The sequence below is a fragment of the Oncorhynchus mykiss genome, chromosome 8, assembly GCF_057628025.1.
Source record: "Oncorhynchus mykiss isolate SJ-2025 chromosome 8, ASM5762802v1, whole genome shotgun sequence".
NCBI lineage: Eukaryota > Metazoa > Chordata > Actinopteri > Salmoniformes > Salmonidae > Oncorhynchus > Oncorhynchus mykiss.
The window spans coordinates 63696491-63702005 of record NC_143029.1 but is presented as its reverse complement, the minus strand read 5'-3'; the positions used below and the strand labels follow the sequence as shown (position 1 = coordinate 63702005).

At 41.3% G+C, this 5515-nt stretch overlaps 1 long non-coding RNA gene across 1 annotated transcript; it reads left to right on the top strand.

The window, feature by feature from the left end:
• Positions 1-251: 251 nt before the first annotated feature.
• Positions 252-3802, top strand: LOC149982076 (uncharacterized). Its single transcript, XR_016482785.1, has 2 exons — positions 252-444; positions 1297-3802. It is a non-coding gene; the product is annotated as an uncharacterized LOC149982076 (long non-coding RNA).
• The last annotated feature ends 1713 nt before the right edge of the window (positions 3803-5515 follow it).

Below are 5515 nucleotides of genomic sequence, written 5' to 3'. Positions count from 1 at the left end.
GAGCAAATTGATGAGTCTCTACTGACACCTATTGACTCTCACTAGTAACCTACCCTTGAAAATGCAAGCAATGTCAAGGTTTCACCAGAATGTAACTTACCCTTGAAAATGCAAGCAATGTCAAGGTTTCAGGCAGAATGTTGAACACTAGATGGAACTATTGTATCATTGTTATACATAGAAAAACCTTGTCACTGGGCTTCATAACTGTGGAGGGCAGTCTATAGGAGTATGACACACAAAGAAGATCTGTCAAAAACTGATCAGGAGTCAGAGAGAACATCTCATTGGTTGTGGCTGAAGAGTGAGAAGCAGTGGACGAGCCACCTGGCTCACTTGGGCCTGATCAACCCATCCTTCAGAAGGGGTAGTGGGCAGCACATGTAGGCTAAGTAGTATCTCACCTGAAGATAAGCCAGGAGCTGCAGAAATGGCTGTTTGTGGGTAAATATTTAGGAAAAACCTAGCTACGTACACTTGCTTGCCTTATTTAAATGTTGAGGAAGTTATGAGAATGACAAAGGTGAATTATCATTCTAATGTCTATTTTTTGCATAAATAACTCATTGTCAATTACACACTATTGTATGCTGTGCACATTTCAATTTATGGAACACTAAATTCTCACACAAATTATGAAACATTACAACATGACAATGTGTGAAATGTAATTAGTTTTCATATCTTGTGATCTGGACCAGAATGTAGTGGTCTCTGTCTAAAATCACTATTGTCATCCATTTAGCACTCTTACAGTTTTGTTGCACATATGTACATAGTCGGCTACTTGCAACTATTGTATGATACCTCTTTGTAGTATGTGTAATTCATTCAAACACGTATTAGACTTGCAAACCAATGTAAACTCATTTGGCTTTAACCACCCCTCTTCCATTAGGTTACACAATAGTCTCCATTGTGAAATTGTCGTTGCAATTGTGCAAGCCTCAAAAAGGGACTGTAGAACTATAAAAGTTATGACTATTTATCATTATTATTATTATTATTATTACGATTATTATAGCAGTTGCCTGTATTGGTGCTTTATCTGGCTTTATCTGTGCTAACATATTAACCTACCAACACTGATCCATCAACTTTGCTTTACACCACCAAAGCTATTATAAACATGCAACTGTATCGTTCTTTGCAAATGTAAATTGTATTGATGAAAACACCTTAATGAGCCAAGAGAATTCATAACCTGGTGAACATCATAACTGTTCTAACTTTAAACACTGGTAAACTATGGAGGAAGATTTCATTCATATATTTGCTTTATTTATATATTTTCAGGTGTTCATCAGCCCTTCGAAGACAACAGTTGTCCTTTCCAGAATAACCCAAAGGACATTCAGCCAACTTGACACAACTGTGGAAAGCATTGGAATCAACATGGACCAGCATCCCTGTCGAACACTTTTGACACCTTGTAGATTCCATGCCCCGATGAATTGAGGCTGTTCGAAGGGCAAAATGGGGTGCAACTCAATATTAGAGTTAAAAGAAGAGAGTGTAGAGTTAAAAGAAAATGTTAGATATTTTTACAAATACATTGTTTTCAATGTTGAGTTTGTAGACTGCACAACACTAACAACTAACCCCTAAATTGATTTAGTCATGATACAGAGCCTTCAGAAAGTATTCATACCCCTCAGCCTTTCCACAGAGCTTCTTTTGTTGGCACTGCAATAGGTCCCATAAACATCACAATCGATTAATTCCATCCATATATATACAAAATGTCAATTTATTTGGCGCGTTTGATCCAGAAAAAAACAGCTTCCAAAATGCGCAACGTCACTACAAAATATTTCAAAAGTTGCCTATAAACTTTGCCAAAATATTTCAAACTACTTTTGTAATACAACTTTAGGTATTTTAACACAGTTCCTAGTTGGCCCTACTTCTTCATTGCACAAATGAATAACCTCAACCAAATTCCAAAGACTGGTGACATCCAGTGGAAGCGGTAGGAACTGAAAACAAGTTCAGAAGAAATATTGTCTGCCAATGAGATCTCAGTGAACAGACAGAGACCTCAAAAAAAAATCTAAACGGTTAGTCCTCGGGGTTTTGCCTGCTACATAAGTTCTGTTATACTCACAGACATGATTCAAACAGTTTTAGAAACTTCAGAGTGTTTCCTATCCAAATATACTAATATTATGCATATCTTATATTCTTGGCATGAGTAGCAGGAAGTTGAAATTGGGCACGATATTTATTCAAAAGTGAAAATGCTGCCCCCTATACCTTAAGAAGTTAAAAAATACAAATCTAATTAATAACATATTCAAAGCTGAAATGTCTTGAGTCAATAAGCATTAAACATCTTTGTTGTGACAAGCCTAAATAAGTTCAGGAGTAGAAATTTGCTTAACAAGTCACATAATAAGTTGCATGGACTCACTTTGTGTGCAATAAGAGTGGTTAACATGATTTTTTATTGACTACCTCATCGTTGATCTGTAAGGTCCCTGAGTTGAGCAGTGAATTTCAAACTCAGATGCAACCACAAAAACCAGGGAGGTTTTCCAATGCCTTGTAAAGAAGGGCACCTATTAGTAGATGAAAAATTAATGCAGACATTGAATATCCCTTTGAGCATGGTGAAGTTATTGATGACACTTTGGATGGTGTATCAATAATCCGAGTCACTACAAAGGTACAGGCGTCCTTCCTAATCCAGTTGCCGGAGAGGAAGGAAACCGCTCAGGGATTTTACCATGAGGCCAATGGTGACTTTAAAACAGTTACTGAGTTTAATTGCTGTGATAGGAGAAAACTGAGGATGGATCACCAACAACCAGGTACTAAAGTAATACTGCAAAAAAAAATGGAAAAGCAACTCACCTTGTCCTGAATACAAAGTGTTATGTTTGGGGCTAATCCAATACAACAGATTACTGAGTACACCTCTCCATATTTTCAAGCATAGTTGTAGCTGCATCATGTTATGTGATGCTTGTAATCATTAAGGACTGGGGAGTTTTTCAGGGTAAAAAAGAAACGGAATGGAGACAAGCTCAGGCACAATCCTAGAGGAAAACCTGATTCAGTCTGCTTTCTACCAGACACTGGGAGATGAATTCACATTTCAGCAGGACAATAACCTAAAACACAAGAAGTCAGTGAATGTTCCTGAGTGGCCGTGTAACAGTTGTCACTTAAATCTGCTTGAAAATCTATGGCAAGACTTGAAAATAGTTGTCTAGCAATGATCAACAACCACTTTGACAGAGCTTGAAGAATTTAAAAAATAATAATGGGCTAATATTGTACAATCCTGGTGTGCAAAGCTCTTAGAGAGCCATAAGGCTGTAACACAACACAATGTGGAATAAGTATGAATACTTTCGAAGGCACTGTATGTGTCAGGCTTTCCAGGGAATACCAATAAGGCTGTATGAATGGAAAGTTAAACATATGGCTGGCAGCTGCCTCTGCTAAGCCGGTGAGCGCCATAAAAAAAAACACAACCCACATCAACACCACCTGTTTTCCATTTTCCATTCCCTTTCTTTGTTTTGTTTTACTGTGTCATCCTGTATTGCAGGGATCATCAACTAGATTCAGCCGCAGGCCAATTTGTTCTTGAGCGGATGGTCGGGGGGCTGGAACATACTTACTAATCATTTGTAGACTGGAAATTGACCGCAAGAATGGCAAACAGATATAATGGTTGAATAAAACATAATAATTTAAATCCTTGCTTACATTCGTATACAATCACGTCTCTCTGATGATGCTTGGGAATACTTGGGAACGTATTTCATCAATTAAAATCACTTGTAGCTGATATCCTTTATTTGTGTCTTTTATGTCAAACAATGAACATTTAAAAAAGTATAAAATAAATGAAAAAAATCTGAAAACTTGGGGGGCCAAATAAAACCACCCGCAGGCCAAATTTGGCTTGCAGGCCGCCAGCTAGGGAACCCTGCTATATTGTTTTAATTGATTATCTAGCTACTGCATTATGATGTAACATTCTGTGAATGTAACTTATGTGAGAAAATGTTTACCTGTCTCTTGACTACTAAGAATTCCTTATTCATCAGTCGTAGCCCTCTGTAAAATGCTAGCATTACTGGAATTTTGCAACTTTGCTTCCAGCATTATCTTTAGCTGTCACACATCTTTAGCTGATCTGTTTTACCTGTCTTTGTGCCTGTCTCCACCCCCTCCAGGTGTCACCCATCTTCCCCATTATCCCCAGCATATTTTTTACCTGTGTTCTCTGTTTGTCTGTTGCGAGTTCGTTTTGTTCGTTAAGCCTACCAGCGTTTTCCCCCTTGCTCCAGTCTGTTTCTAGTTCTTGTTTTCTAGTTTTCCCAGTTTTGACCATTCTGCCTGCCCTGACCATGAGCCTGCCTGCTGTTCTGTACCTTTTTGGACTCTGATCTGGATTACTGACCTCTGCCTTGACCTGTCGTTTTTCCTGCCCCCTGTTCCAGTAATACACTTGTTACTTCGGCACTGTCTGCATCTGGGTCTTCCTTAAAACGTGACAGTTCGAACTTGCCATGACTGATCCAGCAGACTTGGACCAGGTCCGCAAAGCCATCTCCTCCCAACGAGCCACCATTGTAAGGCAGTTGCTTCATGGTCTTATGGAAGGATTCCAGACCTTGGCCGAACGTCATGACCGAGCATTGAAAACATTGCTGGAGCAATTCCGCGGGTTGTCTATTAGGCAGCCTACAACGACGGTAACCTCCCAGCCCCTCAGCAACCCGGCTGTTAGCAGCGCCGCCTCCCGACCACCACGGCCACACCGGTTACCTGGGAACCCTGCTCACCTCCCCCGGAACGCTTCGATGGAGAGTCCAGCACCTGTCGGGTGTTTCTCGCTCAATGTACCCTCATCATCATTGCAGCCCTCCTCCTTCCTCTCTGAGTGCTCTAAGATAGCGTACCTCATCACGCTGATGTGCGGGAGGGCTTTCGCCTGGGCTACGGCAGTATGGGAACAACAGTCGGCCGTATGCTTCAGCCTGGAGGAGTTTGTGGTGGTGGTAAAGAAAGTTTTCGGTGCTCCATTGTCCAGGAGAGAGGTTGCCCGGAAATTACTTCAGCTTCGGCAAGATTCCCGCAGTGTGGCAGACTATGCAGTGGGTTTCCGTACTTTGGCAGGTGAGAGTGCCTGGAACCCAGAAGCGCTGTTCGACATGTACCTGCATGGAGTATCGGCGGAAGTAAAGGACGAGCTTGCAGCCCAGGAACTACCGACAGATCTCAACTCGCTCATTGCCTTGACCATTCGGATCGATGGGCAACTAAGGAAGGAGAGGAGATTCGATTTCACTCGCCCACCCAAGGATTACACTTTGCCTCCGAGGCATCCCGGAGGTCCCCGATGTCTCCGTTGCCGAGAGAACACGAGGCTACCCTAGTTCCCACGAGAGTCTCCGAAGCCTGCCATTTCACCCCTTCCCAAGCCAAAGCAACAGAGCTAGGCTTCACACTAAGAGTTGCCTGTATTGCGGAACTACAGGTAATTTACTCTCCA